General features: G+C 36.0%; 1 protein-coding gene across 1 annotated transcript in view; it reads left to right on the forward strand.

The window, feature by feature from the left end:
* The window catches only part of LOC114359579 (kinesin-like protein 31E), a 68,674-nt gene that overhangs the window by 4,060 nt on the left and 43,872 nt on the right, over nt 1–20,742 (forward strand). The gene's annotated exons all lie outside the window — the stretch shown is intronic.

A 20,742-nucleotide genomic window follows, 5' to 3' on the forward strand; every position in this document is an offset into this window, starting at 1 on the left:
TATTATGTTAAAAATAAATAGTAAAAGTTGTTATTTTCTGTCTGCTACAGTTCGTGATGAGTAATTGGGGGCATGTCTTCAAGATTGAGTGAGAGGGCTTACCGAATTTAAGCAATTGCGGTAATGCAGAACCGTCCGCCCACTGCTTGTATCAAGTCGCCGTTGTGCAGATTATATTGTTAAACCAAACCGGCGAAATAAGGCGCTATTTTACAACCAATTAACCTCTGCAAAACTGCGTAATTTTCTTTTTGTTCTTTATTAAAAAGCCACATTATGTTCATGGGAAATTTGTTAATATTCTGAGATATTTTAATTACAGTTCAGTATAAACCTGAAAAAAGTCCTCAGTTCAATGAGCTCTTATTATTATTTTTTTACTTTCGGAAGGCTGTAAACCCAGCCGCAAAAAACAGTCATTACTAGACGACATATCTCAGAATAGCTGGAAGAAGGCGACAATAACTTAGGAAAATACGCATGCTGAGAGCGTCTCTCCTTTATTTGAAATCGGGACTGTACTTTGGAAGATCATCTATTAGTGGGATAAAGCATCAATGGCAGTGCGTCGAAGCTCTACATCAACTTTACTTTTTTTAATTAATTAATGGCAAATACATTTATGAAGATATCTTTAGTCACTAGCGCCGGTGACACGTAACCTTTAGTCAAATCATTGAGTAATATTCATCTACAAACCTAATAGAGCAAAAGTAGCACACTCGCAATCCAGTGCCCAAATTCCTGCACAGCCCACGCGGTTGTGCTTAAATGTGTACAAAAACGTCTATCCAATGGCAGGCGATTATGATTTGCATGTAACCAACAATATAAAAGGTGACATGTATAAGGTGCGCGGGCGCAGCCGAGGTCCTGCGCGGCCCACGCGCCCATTCGGCCTCAAATTGCGATATTGCTAATTATTTTGTAACATCCGACTTATAAATATTTCCAATTAGCATCAAAAGCGTTAATTTACCTATATGGAAACTATAGAAAGGCTTTATGATAAAGAGACTGATGGATATTAAATCTTTATTTTAGTAAGATCATCTCCGAATCCATGTGCATATTCATAGTTATTAGTGTTTATAATGAGTGTTTTTTCTTAAATATAATTACTTCCATAAAAAAGTTTTTCATAATAAATAAAAGATATGAGCTGAGAGCGGCAATCGCAGACGGTAGAGCAAAAACCCTGTAACTTTTTGCATAGAATCGAACAAAAAATGTAGCATCTGTCTATTTATATTGAACGATTATTTTTATAGACTTTTTAAAAGTCAAATTATTTAGAAGTCTATGCATACATACACCATGATCCTTTGCCGTCGCGTGCTTTGATTATGATTATAAACGTGTACGCGCATTAAATAACCTTAAAACTCGTTAAAAATAACTCCTGCATAATTTAAATTTAACTACTATGCAAATTCACGTTCAGCTCTATTAGATGTACGATGGAAGTATGTTTAAAATATTAGCATTTCAATTGCCGTCAATATCATGTATTTAATGGATCAAATAAGCAAACATATGGTCAATTTTAATGGTCTTTATGCCACCTGTTTCTACAAGGTGTTTAATCAGCAATCTGATCTGTTATTATCCTTATGACCGATAATTTACCTGCCAGATAAAAGTGAGCGTAATCTTAATTAACCATTAACAACATAATATGAACTTTAAATCTTATGAATACCTGAATACAATACAGTACTGGCCCATTTATTGTCCTGAAGCAATGGTAGGGTTAATACTGGCACGTGTAAAAGTGCTTTTTAAAAGCCTACTTGCATAAATAAATGAGTTTTATGAGTTTTTTACAAACTTGAATAGCAATCACTAAATATTTTTAACATATTGAAATTCATGTAAGGCACTTTATCTAGTAAGTAATTATACCTGTTGTACTTACACTAAAATAAGACGTAGCTAGTTTCTCTCGCGGAAAATCGCACAATGACGAAACATCAATCTCCTTTCGGAAGTCCGAATGCGGCAGGGGTCAACCGACCCAGTTGTAATGTGCAGTCACCTCGAGGTCGGAAACCGGCACACTATGGNCCCGGCCATTAAGGCGGCCACGTAATTGGCTAGATTAGTGCAGCAGATCGGAGATGTGACGAATGGGGTTTTTGAACTACGCGACTGGACTAGTGCGGGGTAACAAGGTCGCGACGATAATGCAAATAATGTAACGTGCAAATCTACATAAAATATATAATTCGTTATCGGTAAATGTGCAAATGCATGATGCTATAAGGAAAAAAATATATCGAAAAATAAAAAGGTACCTATTAACCATGATCACTGGTGAAATTAAGTGCAGATAGAATACTTAAGTAATATTCGTAATATTTATTCATTAAACTTACTTTTATATTCAGGAGAGAGATCATTATTCCTGTAATAATGTTATTTTGATCTTCATTATTTGATCTTGTGTCTCATGTCAAATTAAGTTCTTCTCAAGCAAGAAGTGAGTTTAGATTCTGTAGATGTTGGTCTAACTAAGTAATATACTAATGTCTTTTCCGGGATGATCTTTCTCGCATCATGTATGTCGTTCATTTGTGCGTGCAGAAAGTTTCGGCCTAGTTTCCAAAACATTTCGCCGGTCGTTGCCGAATGAGTGATTCACCTGAGCATCACTAGGAGTCCGTTTTAACGAGCTCCCACGAGCACAGACAAACCCTGTTGTCTAACTCGCACAGCGAACGGTACTATTCAATCGTGTAAACTTTCTACTTGTTATGGTAAACTGCCACTAACAGTGAAACAGATTAATTTAGATACCGTGAAAGTGTTCCCTTGAAGCTTTGTAGAAGCGAAAGCATCGCGTCAACACGAATGCAGCGTGTATAAATTGACGCTCTTCATTTGTTCAAATGTTTGACCCAACAATGTAAAACTTATCCGATACATGGCTTAAATTCAATCAGTGAATCTGCTTCCTACTGGTTAAGCACAGATTGTAAATAGCAATTAAACCTACAAAATACAATAGATTCATAAAATTTGTCTTATTACTCACACAAAATGTTTACAGTGATTAGATTAAACTGTTTGACAACATGCAACCAAAATAAAAATAAACTGATAAGTGTCGTTATCTACAGTTTATAGTCATTAACTAACAATACTATGCATTATAGCGAAATATTTCAGGACTAGGTACCTATTTGAAAAGCTAACTCAAGTAACTATAATTAACCGTATTCACAAACGATGTTTGCTTAAGTGAAGCAGCAAATCGAACGCACATCGTTGAATAGAGCTCTGTGTATGGTTCGTGTGACACCCTGTGCGTCCACACGCACTGTGAGACCTCATAGTAATGCATGTGAATACGGGCTAAATCTATAAACTATATCACTGAACAAACTATATCACTGAACTGTTAGAAAGGGATCATTGAAAATGGAGAGAAGCAGAGGTGTTAAATTGAACGACTACCTTATAAAGCGCTATGGACAGATTACAGTATTTACTTCGAGCTTGTAGCAGCTACATAGCGGTGATATTGAGTAAATTGAACACGTTTATTTTATGGACTTAAACTTAATGATGGAATAAAGAATTACTTTTAGAATTTGAATGAGGATATAAAATTGGATTTTCAATTTTCTTCCATTTTTCAAAAACTGCGGAACCCTGAAAATGTCTAAAATAAGCAGAAAAACATATAAAGAGCAATGAAAATGATAAATTCATAGAAGTCAATTAACTGTTTTAGTGTCCAGTAAATTGACGTGTATTAATTGAATGACTGATCCACAAGCGCATTAGCAGCAAATAGTCAATTATAGTCACAAATTGGCTGCAATACATTACCACAATAGTTACTCATTCTTCTGTTATCAATACACTTATCACCGGAAATCCGATACATTAGCCGATGCTACTAGTCATTTTGAACTACAAAGGCTTTGTAGACAATGAAGGAAAGGAGTTAAACGAATTCTAAAGAACAACGCTCCCTACTTACCTGTTATACATGCGAAAGTAACTGTTTGTTACACTTTTACGCACTGAACCGATTTTGGTGAAATTTTGTATGATATATGTAGAGTAGAGTGAGTCCCGGCAAAAGGACATAGACTACTCTATTTTTGTGTCAAGGTTTCACGTGGGCAAAGCCGCGGGCAAAAACCATTTAGCAATACAATAATTTTACTTAATTTGGTTTTATAACGACGAAAGTTTCGCCAACGTCTATTTCTAAATGATATTTTTTTGCGAATTGTACATATAATCAGTGATTATATCGATTAAACGTGTTTGTTCAACGGTTTTTATAGTAACTCGTTTAGGAAACTGGATATATAAATGGCGGTTTTTAACAGATACTATGCGTGTTTTATTAATTTACGCACATTCCTTTTTAGGAATGCGAAGTCGATAAACACATGTCACATACTTATAAAAGATTTTTTGATATGTAAATATATCCACATACTTACTGCTGTTACACTTCCAACTAAAAGAAACGCGGGTTAGACGTAAAATAGCGACACACAATGTCCATTTTTATACTTACCTCGACATAATCAACAAAATTGTGACGCTCCATCATTTGGCTTTAAAATATTAATGTATTTAATTATATCCTTCCTATGTTGTTATTTGTTTGCAATGAATTACTTAATAACAACTCACTTAACTATTTTCTTTATGATTTTTAACTCCAATCGGAGGAGACTACCATAGACATAGTCCAGCTATCGGAATGCACTATCTTTAAAATATCGTATTCATCGGAATGTAATCTCGGTACCTAATAAAATCAGACACCTAGACGATTTAGATTTCGTATTTTATCGCTCCAAGTCCAATATCTTCATCGCAGATGACCTTGTAACAGAGTGACATGCATTGATTTAGTAGGTAATACATGGTAATACATCAAGCTAAAAACTCTGGCATGTGGTCATAATATAAAGTAATGTAGTCGTCGTGACTGAAACTAAAATGATTTAACACATAATAAGGATATTCACACGACTATCAAGCTGGCCTTGCGTATAATCAACATTGCAAAGAGGATGTCACTGTTAAAGAACTGAAACTAGGGGTGGGAAGTGGGAACATTTGCGAAATGTCTAGTTTACTCCAATACATGAATACCGCAACATTTTGCCAAATTGCACTTATACCTACTTGGCGCTTAAAATTAGATTTATTGCTAACTAGCTTTCCGCCCGCGTGTAATTTTGTCTGTCACAGAAAAACTTTATCGCGCGCGTCCCTGTTTCAAAAACCGGGATAAAAACTATCCTATGTCCTTTCCCGGGACTCAAACTATCTTTATGCCTAATTTCATCAAGATCGATTCAGTGGTTTAGGCGTGAAAACGAGACAGACAGACAGAGTTACTTTCGCATTTATAATATTAGTATAGATTCAAATATGCAAAAGCAAAGGCCAGCTAATTATGAAAGCAGGACATTGTGATGCGACAAAAGCGGCGCCCATTAGAGCCGTATTAGCGCCGTTCGCTGTATAAGGGCGGTCGGCGCGAGCCTCTGATCTATATCGGCTGCAGCGCATGCCTTCGAGTTCCCGGTGCTAAGGAAGCTCTACATTTGATGCAGCTTTACAACGCTATCACGGATATTATGAAGTCGTTACTATAGCTCATAACTTACAGCTAGTGTCAAAGAAGAGAGAATCATCTGATCAAATAATAATTCAAGTTGCCTGAAAATAGTTATGCCAATCGTAGCATCTGAAGGCATATAGAGAGCTGGAGACACTGGTTCATCTTTTAAATCACATTCGCACTAATCGTGACCGAACGTTGTGGATTTATTTATTAATACCACCTTTAGGTTTAACGTTAAACATATCACAATGTCATAAGTAGGTACTTTCAGTATGTAAACTTTGGTTACCGTTTCTAAATTTGTCGTGACGTCATTTCGGCGTGACGGCCGCTATCGCACGTGTGTACTCGCCACAAGCAGAGTTATTTGTCCGCGTTGACTCATTGCCTAGGCAAAGGCGCGCTTTGTGCAGCCTAGGTCAAGTCTGTGGCTTCCATAAACAACTTGACATGTTTTTGTCGAGCTTACTGTCGTACGAAGCTGTTTGCCAACCGTTTTAACTATTTCCTGGAATGCAGCTTTAAGCGGTACAACAGTCATAACGTGAAATACAGACGCCGCGCCGTGCGCCGTTTGTTATCATAATATTGGGATTTGTCAGCTATTAAAGAATCTTTATTGATTAACACCTCGATCGTATCTATATTAAATTTATTGCATTAATGATAAATTCATAATCACAACATAATAATGAAGCAATATTACGAATTATTTTTAATTATAAAAAAAATCTTAGCGTTTATTTGATATCTTTTTCACATTTTTTGTCTAATATATGCCAGTTCGGCTGATCTTTTAGTGAATTAACACAACAATAAAGTACATAAATATCGTTTCTCCATCCGAAACACGCGTCGTTCGATGCGCGGGCTCAGTTTGCGCTGTCATTAAAATTAATTAGCTCTGTTGGATAATTGGGCGGCGTTTTCTTTTCACTTTCACGAGCTATTTTAGAAACTGATATAAAATATAGTGCTAGTATAGAAATACAGTGTGAGTCACGTTAAAGTGTACATATGAAAATAGATGAAACTAGACCTATTTTTATCGACAAAAAAGACGTCAAAAATTTTTTTATATTTTTTTTTTTAATTTTTATAGAATTTTTTTTCTTCTAATTACTTTGTAAGGAAAACGTAATAACTTTTAAACTAAGCGGTTATATCCTGATAAAATAAAAACAGTAATAATGCTAAATAACAGGCGATACTAAAAAAATACATAAAATACATAAAAAAGGCCAACAAATAATAAAAAATGATACTTTTTGAAAAAAATTTGTTTTTAAATTCGTGTTTTTTTGGTTATTTGATAAATTTCTCCAAAAAATGCCCCTATAACCGGTGGTTTTTATTACTTTGTATTATTCTCTATCGTATCAAACCAAACCAAAAACAAATCTATTAAAAAAAAATCTATAATTTTTTTTTTTAAATCTCAAAAAATTTTTTACCTCTTTTTTGTCGATAAAAATAGGTCTAGTTTCATCTATTTTCATATGTACACTTTTAACGTGACTCACACTGTATAGTCGTATCACAGTAGGCGAGTGGGCGTCGATAAGGTGTATCGACCGCTATCAAATTGCTACTAGTGAGATTAGCACGGAGATGTGAATAACACTGATAATATTATTATTTAAAACGCAAATAGCCAAGGAAACAAACGCATGCATGCACCTTCCTATTTGACTATTCTCATAATGAAGGCTTTGGTATAATTATATTGATAATGTATGATACCTATTCATTTTGGTATAACGCTATAATATTCACACAGCAGCTCAAATCTTTGGACTTATGTTACCTTTTAAATACTGTAGAATAAAAATAAGAGAGAGTTGAACTTTTTAGTTGCATACTAAAAAAGAACGAAGCTGAATGCAATTTCAAGCATAGATTTTAATGTTTCGGTTGGTTGAATTTCAATATTTAAACCAGTTTGGTACGGGACTATAATTATATTACTGAGATTTAATATAATTCTTCTTTCGGCACGAGTCGGTTAAAATCTCTCATTTAGCCTCGGCTCTCGAGGCGACTCATCTTACTCCCTCAAAGAATAGAACTTGGTTTTGCACTATTATCTGTTGTACTAAGGTACACTTTTTGGTCACGTACCTAATCAAAGTACACAACACTAATAGAAGTTGCTTTGTGCGAGCAATTTAAATATAAAGGTCCGCTGTTACCTATATGGTCAGTGTGACATCACCCGCGAGTACCTGCACTATTTATCTGCGAGATTAGTGTATGTTCAGATAACAGTTTTGGCGCCTCACTTGTCATTGATAATAGTAGTCCTTGACAAACAAGATAGGTTTGTGATATTACTAAAGACTAAACCGTTTATGGTGAACATGAGATTTTAGATAACAACCAGCGTTGTGCCACAAAATGTTATGCTCTAGGTCAGGGGTGGCCAACTTGATTAAACAGAAGATCTACTGTTTACTAACGAAACCCTGGGCGATCTACCACTTACATACTTCTTGAAATCTTAAATAAAACAGCTTAGTTTAGTACACAATCATGTAGTATTTTTTGCCTTGCCACGATCGACTGGACTAATAGTCGCGATCGACCCGTTGGCCACCCCTGCTCTAGGTTCTAACCTATAGCATAACACATGCTGAGTGGCTGCCAATTTGGTTCAAATAAAACTAACTATGTATTGTATACTAATATGCATGTGTCAAACAAGGCTGTATGTTTCTTTAATAAAGATAAATAAAATAAAATAAATATTGTAGTCAAGGATTTTGGATTAAATAAAAAAATATTTCTTTCTTTCTTTGAATAATAAGTTATATTAATAATGCCGCTAATTTCCGTTCCCGTGGGAATTTCGGGAATTCCTTTCTTAGTGCACCACTACGGTACCTAAGCTACGTCCCTTCCAAATTTCAAGTGCCTACGTTTAGCCGTTTAGGCTGTGCGTTGATATGTCAGTCAGTCAGTCAGTCAGTTTCTCCTTTTATATATTTAGAAGATACATATTATTATTAGTATATTGCTATTCGTAGGTAAGGCAATAAGAATTATAGTATACAGTATAATTTTTCAATTTAAATTACAAACCATCATGTTGTACCTATGCTTATATCGTATTGTAACTACGTCTAATAGCATAATAACAAATCAACGCTCTTATGTCATTCAGTCTATGAAATTCCAGGTGAGGAGGTAATTCTCGGCGCTATGGTGTCTCTATTATTTTGCACGGTGACATCAGTACGCAAACATTATATCAATGCTCGCGCACCTTAACTCTACCTTGGTTTGGTCTGAGTGACAAGTTAATAGCGATTGGCATAAACGTCGTTGTACGTTAGTGGAGATCACCTTTGCAACTAGTGATCCAATACTTAAACGATTTCACCATTAAAACGATATGTTATTCCTAAGTCGTCATCATCATTTCAATCACAGGACGTCCACTGCTGAACATAGGCCACCCCCAATGACTTCCACATCGCACGGTTGGTAGCGACCTGCATCCAGCGCCTTCCTGCTACCTTTATCAGGTCGTCGGTCTACCTTGTGGGTGGACGTCGCACGATGCGTTTTCTGGTACCAGTCCAGAACCTTGCTGCCCCATCGGCCGTCAGTTCTGCGTACTATATGCCCTGCCCATTGCCACTTCAGCTTGCTAATCCGTCGGGCTATTCCTAAGTATAACAGCTAATATCACGACAAATAAGGAGTACATTTTCCGGTAGATACCTACATAATAAGCCATGTATTCATGCAAGGAAAACCCCGTTATGTATGATACTGTAATAAATACCTAAACATATTTCAGTAACCCTAAGTATTTATCGCTTGTACCAGATCTACTATTACGCCAGTATTAAGTCACAAACCAAACGGCCTGTAAACACGTTATTAGTAAAAATATCGTCCACCTTGACCTTGGCTCGTGTCAAGAAACAGTTAAATTTATTCGCATTCCATGTTATGTATTTAACGAATTGATTACTTCCCTGTGTATTCAAATGATTTAATACTTAAGCCCACTCATGCACTTAAAGGTTATAGGAACAGGTATGGCCAAGGTTCATAGTCTTTGAGGGTCCACGCATTTTTATATCCATATCCGATGTCTAGACTTCAGAAGATGCATCGTTAATTATCACATTTATGGTCGATTGATCGATTTATGTCACAAGTTTTAATACATAATTACCTAATAACCCTGTAACTACAGACAGAATTATTTCCTATATTGGACTAACATACATTCGCCGCAATTTGTTAATAGGCGAGCAAAGACGCGTGCTGTGTCGTGTTTGCTGATTCAATTAGACGTTTGCATAATCGTGTAGAGTCAATCTTGTGATGTTGTATAATACATGCATTATTTGTCTAGACTTCAGCATTTTGAAACGTAGAAAATGAACACGATCCAACTAAAAAACCCAATTAAAAACTTGGCATTAGAAACTTAAAACGAGAAAGCCCAGCACCCAACGTTTCTAAAATAATTACTAATAGGTTGCTATCAAAGACAGCAAAATAACCATCAGACCTACTTGACCTTTTTTATTTTCTAACAAATCATAGGAAGCTGGTTACGGGGCTATAATTGANACGTTGTTTGCCATGTGATAATTTGGGAAACGTTTTTTGGCCAAATATTAGTAATCCCCGGTAGATACCTACATGAAGGCCCTTTATTAATAGGGAAGGGAATGTTGCATCTCCGCGCACGTCGACTTTGATGCCGTCTTATTCCTTCATAATTAAACAAAATAAAACGTTCCTTAATTTAAAATTGCTTATAAAAAAATTGGGTACCTAAACGTATACAGCAGTGGACTATCGGCTAGTGGTCTTCCACCTGAAACGAACGAACGAACGAACATTATTTGGTGGGAGTACAGTACAATATTTGAGTCAAATTGACTGAATTTAACAATAACTGACCGGTCATTTATGGTTTATGACAATCGTGACTGGTCAGATTCAGTCATTTTACATCTCTCTATGTTAGTGTATCAATTCTAGACCCAATTCACCTGTCACATATTTCAGTGACCCAAAGTATTTATCGCTTGTACCAGATCTAGTATTACGCCAGTATTAAGTCACAACACAAGCCAAACGGCCTGTAAACACGTTATTAGTAAAAATATCGTCCACCTTGACCTTGGCTCGTGTCAAGAAACAGTTAAATTTATTCGCATTCCATGTTATGTATTTAACGAATTGATTACTTCCCTGTGTATTCAAATGATTTAATACTTAAGCCCACCCATGCACTTAAAGGTTGTAGGAACAGGTATGGCCAAGGTTCATCGTCTTTGAGGGTCCACGCATTTTTATATCCATATCCGATATCTCGATTTCAGAAGATGCATCGTTAATTATGTATCATCACTGTTATGATCACTTTTATGATCGATTGGTCGATTTATGTCATAAGTTTAATACATAATTACCTAATAACCCTGTAACTACATACGTTTCAGAATTATTTCCTATATTTGACTAACATACATTCGCCGCAGTTTGTTAATAGGCGAGCAAAGACGCGTGCTGTGTCGTGTTTGCTGATTCAATTAGACGTTTGCATAATCGTGTAGAGTCAATCTTGTGATGTTGTATAATACGTGCATTATTTGTCGCAATAGCTACACTTCAGCATGTTGAAACGTAGAAAATGAGCACGATCCAGCTAAAAAACCCAATTAAGAAACTTGGCATTATAAATTTAAACCGAGAAAGACTTTTCTTAAATAATTGCTAATAGGTTGCTATCAAAGACAGCAAAATAACTATCAGACCTACATTAGCTTTTTTATTTTCAAACAAATCACAAGAATTTCCTATGGTTACGGCATTTCTAACTCACCTGAAAGTGACAATTTCCGTGCCTGTGTTGCATGATTGATCTACCTTCCCCCCTCATCCTGAGAAATGGGACAATGTAGGTCAGTGGCACGCCCACCTGGGTCTTCCCTGTAGGTGTTTTCATATAAAACACGAATGGCAATCCTGTGTTTTGAAGGATATCTGCCAGCCTGTTATTGTTGAGCTCAATTACGCCTAGTCTTCTAAAGTGAGGCAACAATCATGTCATCGAATGTCAATTTACATACATTTTCTAGTGTTTGACTTTGACAACTGTCAGAATGTATGGAAAAACTGACTCAATGCAGCAGTGGTCTAGTTCTGAAGTGCCTCACTTTTCTTGCGCTTACTCGTTTTCTAGGCCTTATAATTTTGCTGTTTTTATGCAGCACAAAGCAGGTATTTGACAGATATTTGCTGTTATTTTTGCGTTTATGATCCTCAATAGAGTATGAGATATTGCCGCAGATCACCTTTGCTTACCTATTAACTTAAATACACTTTGATTTATTCTATCGGTGATCTTGATTTCAACAAAGGTCCATAGTGCTGGCTTATTTATTCACTATGTATACATATGTATCTAAAAAGGTATATGGGAATAATCCCGTTAAAATTTAGGTCAGTTAGGGCCGCGGCTGATGTGGGTCTTCCCAGTAAGCAGAACTTGTCAAACATAGTTAAAGATCTGATCGAAAGTTTGTGATAGGTTGCATTTGTTGTACCTTTACGTGATTAGTCTTTTGTTTGTTGTATCAATCGAAGAAGTTTTCACTAGTATCTACAATTTGAGATATATCCAATACAGGCGTCTTGAACTTAAATTTTGATTCTTATAGACCTAGTCAACATCATAAAAGCAAAAGAAAACCTATGTTACCGTCATAGAACGCACGTGGAACTGTGTCATTTCCCAACAATATGACGAAAGAAAGGAGAGTTGGTTGTGTACTCAGTAGAGGCTCTACAAGGCACTCTACTCATTCTCAAGATGTTCCCGTGGAGTTGTGTTCTCATTTGTAACTTAATATTCCTACAGAACAGAAGTGAAGTAGAGTCGTTACTTGAATTACGACAAAAAAAGTTTTCTACGAGTATAGTTCGTTATGTGTATGACTGACCTTAATACTTTGACACGTTTATTTGTTCCCAGTGGGGTAGTTGACACCACTTTTATGAGCTGGCAAAACGCGACCTTCCATAGATTTTATTAGTCTATGACGTCACTAATAAAGTTTTCAAATTTACTACTAAAAATCTAATTTTACAGCAATTCCTGAAAGACGGCCACAAAATAGTTGTATCTGACACATTTCTCTAAAAATATTTTTTCTAGCTTTCTTATTGCATTTAATATCTATCTCTGATTAGTGTCGCTCGAGCGGCCACTCTCTCGACACATTGTAGCGACTCAGTTCCAGTTATTAAATGGAAAATCTAGACAGCAGCTGTAATTCTATGCTTCTTGTATTTTTAACGCGATAGTATTCGTAACTCAGAGAAAGCCGCACATCACAAACCAAAACTAATTGCCAATTAGTCCTTGTTTATTTATTTAATCTAAATTCGCGTTGCCATAACTTACGAATGAATTCATTACTTATATTGGCGTTAATGAAGTGAGAAAAATTCAATAACAATACCAGAGATAAAAGCTGTTTAAAAAGCAATTGAAAAAGGTTTTATGACCATTTTAAAGCAAATGTCGAAACCTCATAAAATTAATTTTATATTTGTAAGCAGTTTTTTAAAACGCACTTTTACACGTCCCAGTACTAACCCTACCACTGCTTCGGACAATAAATGGGCCAGAGCTGAGAAGAAGCAGCACAAGAAACTCACACCCGTATTCCCAAACATTACTTATGAGGTCTCAGTGCGCGTGGACGCACAGGGTGACACAATCATAGAGCTCTTGAAACGCTGTGCGTTCGATTTGCTGCTTCACTTAAGCAAGCATCGTTTGTGAATACAAGCGTTAGTCACTGTAAGCCCCAAGTGTACTAATATTACAGCATCCATCTCCTGCCGTGATATTTTAAGATAGAGATGAAACGGATATCCGGCAACTATCCGGTAGGCCGGATATCCGGCCTATATTTACTATCCGGCCGGATACCGGATAGTAACTCACTATCCGGCCGGATACCGGATATTAAAAAACTACGACAATTTCCTATTAATAAAATGAAATACATTAATCTTTGAGGTAAATATCAATAAAATGGCTTATAATAATAACGGCTTTTATTTAAAGTCCAAAAAGTTACAAAAAAGCCATTCTTCAAAAAGCCTTTCAAAAAACTAATTTCTTTTTCTGAGCTATTCACTCTAATGACGAATACATAAATACAGGGTGACCCAGAAGAAAATGAATTTTTGAAAATTGAAGGAAACGAAAACTGTACATTTTTATAGAACTTCAACTATTGCAATTTGAAGGAAAGGACATTGGGAACTTTAATATGAGAAAATGCCCCACGGCGGACAAAGATGAAACGTATTTTATTTCAAAGCTTTATACTTGTAGGTATATTCACTTAAAGCGCTATGTTGTGATATATGGGAATTCTGAGATATGACGAGNGAAAGCAGGATAATTTCCTATGGTTACGGCATTTCTAACTGAAAGTGACAATTTCCGTGCTTGTGTTGCATGATTGATCTACCTTCCCCCCTTATCCTGAGAAATGGGACAATGTAGGTCAGTGGCACGCCCACCTGGGTCTTCCCTGTAGGTGATTTCATATAAGAAACGAATAGCAATCCTGTGTTTTGAAGGATATCTGCCAGCCTGTTATTGTTGGGCTCAATTACGCCTAAAGTACGGCCAACGGGAAGCGATACCAAATGTAAACAAACCCAATGGCATGGTCATTAGGAATAACAGGGGTGCATAAGATTTTAATAGTTAGATTACATATTTTTACATAGATTCAGAATGTATGGAAAAACTGAGCCAGTGCAGCATTGGTTTAGTTCAGAAGTGCCTCAATTTTCTTGCGCTTACTGGTTTTTTAGGTGTTATAGTTTTGTTGATTTTATCCAGCGCAAATCAGGTATTTGTTGGAATATTTGTATTTATAATCCTCAATAGGAATGAGATATTGCCGCAGATCACCTAAGTTACTTAAATACGCTTTGATTTATTTTATCAGTGACCTACCTTGATATCAACAAAGGTCCATGTTGCTGGCTTATTTATTCACTATATCTAAAAAGGTATATGGGAATAATCTCGTTAAAATTTAGGTCAGTTAGGGCCGCGGCTGATGTGGGTCTTCCCAGTAAGCAGAACTTGTCAAACATAGTTAAAGAACTGATCGAAAGTTTGTGATAGGTTGCATTTGTTGTACCTTTACGTGATTAGTCTTTTGTTTGTTGTATCAATCGAAGAAGTTTTAGATTCGAATCGAAGAATTTCACTAGTATGAGATATATCCCTCTTGTACAGGCGTCTTGAACTTAGATTGTTATTCTTATAGACCTAGTTAACAGCATAAAAGCAAAAGAAAACCTATGTTACCGTCATATAACGCACGTGGAACTGTGTCATTTCCCAACAAGATGACGAAAGAAAGGAGAGTTGGTTGTGTACTCAGTAGAGGGCTCTACAAGGCACTCTACTCATTCTCAAGACGTTCCCGTGGAGTTGTGTTCTCATTTGTAACTTAATATTCCTACAGAACAGAAGTAAAGTAGAGTCGTTACTTGAATTACGACAAAATAAAGTTTTCTACGAGTATAGTTTGTTAGGTGTATGACTGACCTTAATACTTTGACACGTTTATTTGTTCCCAGTGGGGTAGTTGACACCACTTTTATGAGCTGACAAAACGCGACCTTCCATAGATTTTATTAGTCTATGACGTCACTAATAAAGTTTTAAAATTTACTACTAAAAATCTAATTTTACAGCAATTCCTGAAAGACAGCCACAAAATAGTTGTATCTGACACATTTTTCTAAAAAATATTTTTTCTAGCTTTCTTATTGCATATAATATCTATCTCTGATTAGTGTCGCTCGAGCGGCCACTCTCTCGGCACATTGTAGCGACTCAGTTCCAGTTATTAAATGGAAAATCTAGACAGCAGCTGTAATTCTATGCTTCTTATATTTTTAACGCGATCGTATTCGTAACTCAGAGAAAGCCGCACATCACAAACCAAAGCTAATTGCCAATTAGTCCTTGTTTATTTATTTAATCTAAATTCGCGTAACTTACGAGTGAATTCATTACTTATATTGGCGTTAATGAAGTGAGAGTAATACAATTACAATACCAGAGATAAAAGCTGTTTAAAAAGCAATTGAAAAAGGTTTAATGACCGTTTTAAAGCAAATGTCGAAACCTCATAAAATCAATCTATATTATAAAAGAAAGTCGTGTTAGTTACTCCACTTATAACTCAAGAACGGCTGAACCGATTTAGCTGAAAATTGTCAGGGAGGTAGTTTAGAGCCAGGAGAAGGACATAGGATACTTTTTATCCCGTTATTTATTGCCATTAAGGCGGAACAAAGTTCGCCGGGTCAGCTAGTTTTTTTATATTTGTAAGCAGTTTTTTAAAACGCACTTTTACACGTCCCAGTACTAACCCTACCACTGCTTCGGACAATAAATGGGCCAGAGCTGAGAAGCAGCGCAAGAAACTCACACCCACCCATATTCACAAACATTACTATGAGGTCTCAGTGCGCGTGACGCACAGGGTGACACAATCACAGAGCTCTATTCAACGCTGTGCGTTCGATTTGCTGCTTCACTTAAGCATTATCGTTTGTGAATACGGGCGTTAGTCACTATAAGCCCCAAGTGTACTAATTTTACAGCATCCATCTCCTGCCGTGATATTTTAAGAGAGCTCTCGTTATGAATCATCTGCCGCTAAAACTGTAACGGCAATAAAATGAAATGTCAAAGTTGATATGCTCCTTCAGTATGTCAGTCACGATTCGACGCGCGGCAGACCGACAGTCGCCCGGGGCACAGCTCAAATATAACAGTCTAATCATAACCACAATCATAACTATAATACTTACTGGAATTAATTAATTAGAGATTATTAAAAATAATTTTAGAACAAGTCCTTTTATCTTTGTTAAAATAAAAAAAATCGATAAATAAGGGCTGATATTTCAATAACTTTTAACTGTAGAATAAGTTTGGCATATTGACAGTTTCAGTATGGGAAATATTTGAAAAAGGACAAGTTTATTCTTCAGTTAAAAGTTAACTGATGATTGAAAAATCAGCCCTAAGTCTAATTATGTATTTATTTTCCATACAAAGATACTTAAACGCTTGTATCTTTTTTGTTTCCAGTCCGATTTCAATACCTATTTTACAGAAATTATAATGTCTAGCTTATTAATTTTATTTAGTTTTCATCCTCTTATGTACTAGCTGATCTCTACCAACTACCGTCGCTTGTGTATTTATGGCGTACGTTGCTAATCCCTGCGCGTACGCAGAGCATCCGCGTTTATTTATTCGTTAAAGGTAATTAAGTACAACAGGATGACGCTCATTGTCGTTTGCAGACGTTCCTTCTTGGAACATGTTCTAAACGGATTAGTTTTATTTGTGCATACTTATTTCATTACGCTATGGATATTGAAGGCAAAATGTAAAGTTAATATTACAGTATGTAAAAACTAGAAATATAATAAATAATCATCGGTACCTACGCTATGAACCCGGAAAAATAGATATTGTTACTAAAAGCAATAAAGTAGGAAATTATATAACTTTATTCATCGTAAAATTATGTAAAGCGTGAAAACAAGTTATTACTTCAAGTACCTACTAAGATTACTTGTAGTTCTTAAGAAAACTCCAGACTCGGAATGATGAATAAATAAATTGTGAATGTTTTCATCGAGTTCGTCTTGGAATTACTTATTATAAGGTAGGTACATTACACTGCAAGTTAATTTTTTTATTAAAAGTGACTCATCAAAAATTCAAAATCGCTAAAAAATGTAGATGAGCATCATAATCGCGGAGAAAAAGTGCGCTTTCTAAGCACGTGAAGTATTAATTTGTAAACATGCAAGACGCGCACTTTCGGTTTTCTAATTATACGTAGTTGGGTTAGAATCACTCGATAATCACGAGTGACGTGGAAAATCTCGAGTGCCCACGTTAGTGATTTTATCGAACGATAAAACTTCAGTTTTGATGCAGATAGTAGATAATTAAGGAATAAAATTGTATTCAAACTTACTTATGCCAAAATGACCATTATGATTTATTGGTTTTGTTTATTTCCTTGCTGATTTGTGAAACATCCAGGCTTACAGTAAATAATTAACCTCCAAGTTTTTCAGTACTAAATTACCTAATATGTATAACTACTCAGGTTATTTAGTATTTACTGGATATCAAATACAACAGTTTTAAAGGACAATGACCAAAAGTGGTCCAAATGTCCACCACTAATGAGACCTATATTGGCTTATAGTCCATTAAATAGAGATTAACTTTCAGTATGGGACGAAAAAAAAATAAGCTGTCAGCAAAAAGTTATGACTGTATGAAAAATTGTAGTAGTTTACGCGCTAATCTCGGGAACTACTGGTTTTGTAATGGATAGCCCATTTATCAAGGATGGTTTTAGGTTACATAACTTCACCCTACAACCAAGGGATGGAGCAGCGACCACCCGACCATAATTCCAATATTGTCGTCTTTCTTCTGAGTTCATTTTTTTTTCTTTTAGCTAGAATGTAACACGGCACACTAAGCGACATGACATAACATGCATAGATTAGTCCAAAATGTGCGATAGATAGAATGATATCAAGAACATTTTTCGGATGAAAAGGTTAAAAACATGGCTTTTCCTTCAGTCAAAACTTTTTACTGACAGCATATTTTTGATTGCGGTTCGGTTATACTGAATCAGTATTTAGTAGACTATTTTACTACATAGGTCTCGTTAGTGGTGGACATTTGGACCACACTCCATACATTTTTGGTCATTGTCCTTTAATTGGTTTTTACTTTAATAATTACACTAGAAGAAACAGAAGATAATTATCTAAAATAACCGTAATATTAAATCTCATTGCTCACATCTGCCCCTTATCTGTGTAATTATAATCCTAACTAAACTATCGCTCCATTAAAAAATGCCGTGCCACTTACCTCGTTCAGTTACTAAACGTTGCACGTAATTGGCGACTCACTCAGACAATTGGATTATTGTACACCAGTAATGTCGGCAAAATAGTTGCGTCACACCGTGACACCCTTTGTGTACTTTTAAACGGGAAAGCTCTTGGTGTACGCTGACCTTTAGAGCCGTGCATGATGGAGTGAGCTTGCATAATACCTCCTTGGCTTGGATTAAAATAGGCACTTACTGATTAAAACGCTTCAGGTTTATTTGTATCTTTGTTACAGTTTTGTCTTGAGGCAAAATTATTATTTTTGACTGTCTACCGGAACGTAACAGTAGGTTAGTACCTACCTAATCATTTTGTTCTAATTCCGCATAGTACTGTCCATATGTACAGTTAGGCTGAGTTGCACCACCTAACTTTGACCGTAACTTTGACGATAACCGGTGTTTTTTGTATGGAGTTTGAGAGATTTTTGACGTTTGTCAAAGTTAAAGTAAGATGGTGCAACCCAGCCTTAGACAACTGACAAACAAACGATTACTTTCTCTCTCATNAAATTATTAATATAGATTACGCTATGCTGTTCTGCTTTAGAGAAACGGTCACGAGTTAGAAAGTGAATTCGGCAGTCCGGCGGGCGTGACCGTGGGAACTGGTGACGTCACTCTACCTAAACTGAAGCAGACGTTCTTATATTTTTTGGAGCAAGACACCTTTTTGCCGATGGAGCTTTGTAGAAGGCATTGCATTGTAACAAAGGTTAAATAAACCTGCCGAAAAGGTTAAAAAGGCTTTTGGATAAAAATCATAAAGATATTGACTTAACCATTTATTTGTTACATCAACAAGAGTTTATTTATACTCACGTTTAAAACGTAATCAAAAGTCCATTGTGAAGTAACCAAAAATTGGTATCATCATCGTAACTGTAAATTATTCTTCCAATATATGTATTTTCGATCTGTAGATTCACTTTATTTTCAGCAATTAAACACAACTCAAGTCTCTTGAATAAATTATTTTTTTAAGATTATACCGGATAAATAAATTATAATTACATTAATTTCCTATTACCTGACATTTAAAACTATGAAGGAAATAATCGCGTGGGCGAATTTAGTAAGGATATCAGGTTTTTAACTTCCAGTGACATTTCGATTTAATCGCATTACACACATTTATGATAGTATTCATATTTGCGCAATCAAAATCAAATCGAAACCAACCATTAAATTAACTGTTTAGTACGAAATTTGGAGTTTAGTTTTTATCCAATTTTCGAAAACGGAAGTCTAAAATGGGGGCACGCTAGCGCCACCTGTAGGCCTAAGATGCGCGCCGTGATAACTTTTATCGATGTCAAAATGTATGGGCAAAATCGATAAAATGGCGTGATAACCGCTTATCGCAGCGCGCATCTTAGGCCTACTGGGGGCGTTAACGAGGTAGCGACTACTTGATGTCGATCCGCCGAGATGAGAAGACGCTTCAAACTGCCATGCAGCTTCTGTTTATGATAAGCGTGGTAATGAAAGGTGCTTTTGAGATTGAACTTGATACCTTTCAAATTGAACAAGGTACTATTTGAAGCCCCCTCACGCACTGCTAAAATAGCACTCCGTGCTCAACATTTTGTAATAAGTCGCTATTTAGTGTTTAACAATAGCATAATTATTAATAGTGTCTACAACATAAAATAGCAGAGTATGCGCTTTAAAAGCATAGTAAGGCAGATTTCGTAAGAATAATTGAACTAATTTATGTAACTAGATTTTATATCATTACAAGTGTAAGACTGGTTGAGAGAAGATGGTTTAATAAACACCTCAGAAGAAGATCATCATTTGTATTGATTCATCCTCAAGACTCAACTTACTTCATGGCGACCCTTCCAGGATTAGATGACAAAAAATTCAAATTACTAGAGTCATAACGATTGGGTAACACCACTATTCATCACACTGGCAACCATGACAACACTCATCAACCAGGTGCCACTAAGTAGGTTACGCCTACGCCCAGGGCGCGAGACGGTGTGAATATGCACCGCCATAACGACAATCGGCCGACTTTTATAGACCAATAACACACCTGGCCTCAGGATTTTTAGGTCAAAGTAATAAAAGGATAAATTGGTAACAGCC

Source organism: Ostrinia furnacalis, unplaced genomic scaffold (genome assembly GCF_004193835.3).
Source record: "Ostrinia furnacalis isolate ACB-3 unplaced genomic scaffold, ASM419383v2 OfSCF4495, whole genome shotgun sequence".
NCBI classification, from domain to species: Eukaryota; Metazoa; Arthropoda; class Insecta; order Lepidoptera; family Crambidae; genus Ostrinia; species Ostrinia furnacalis.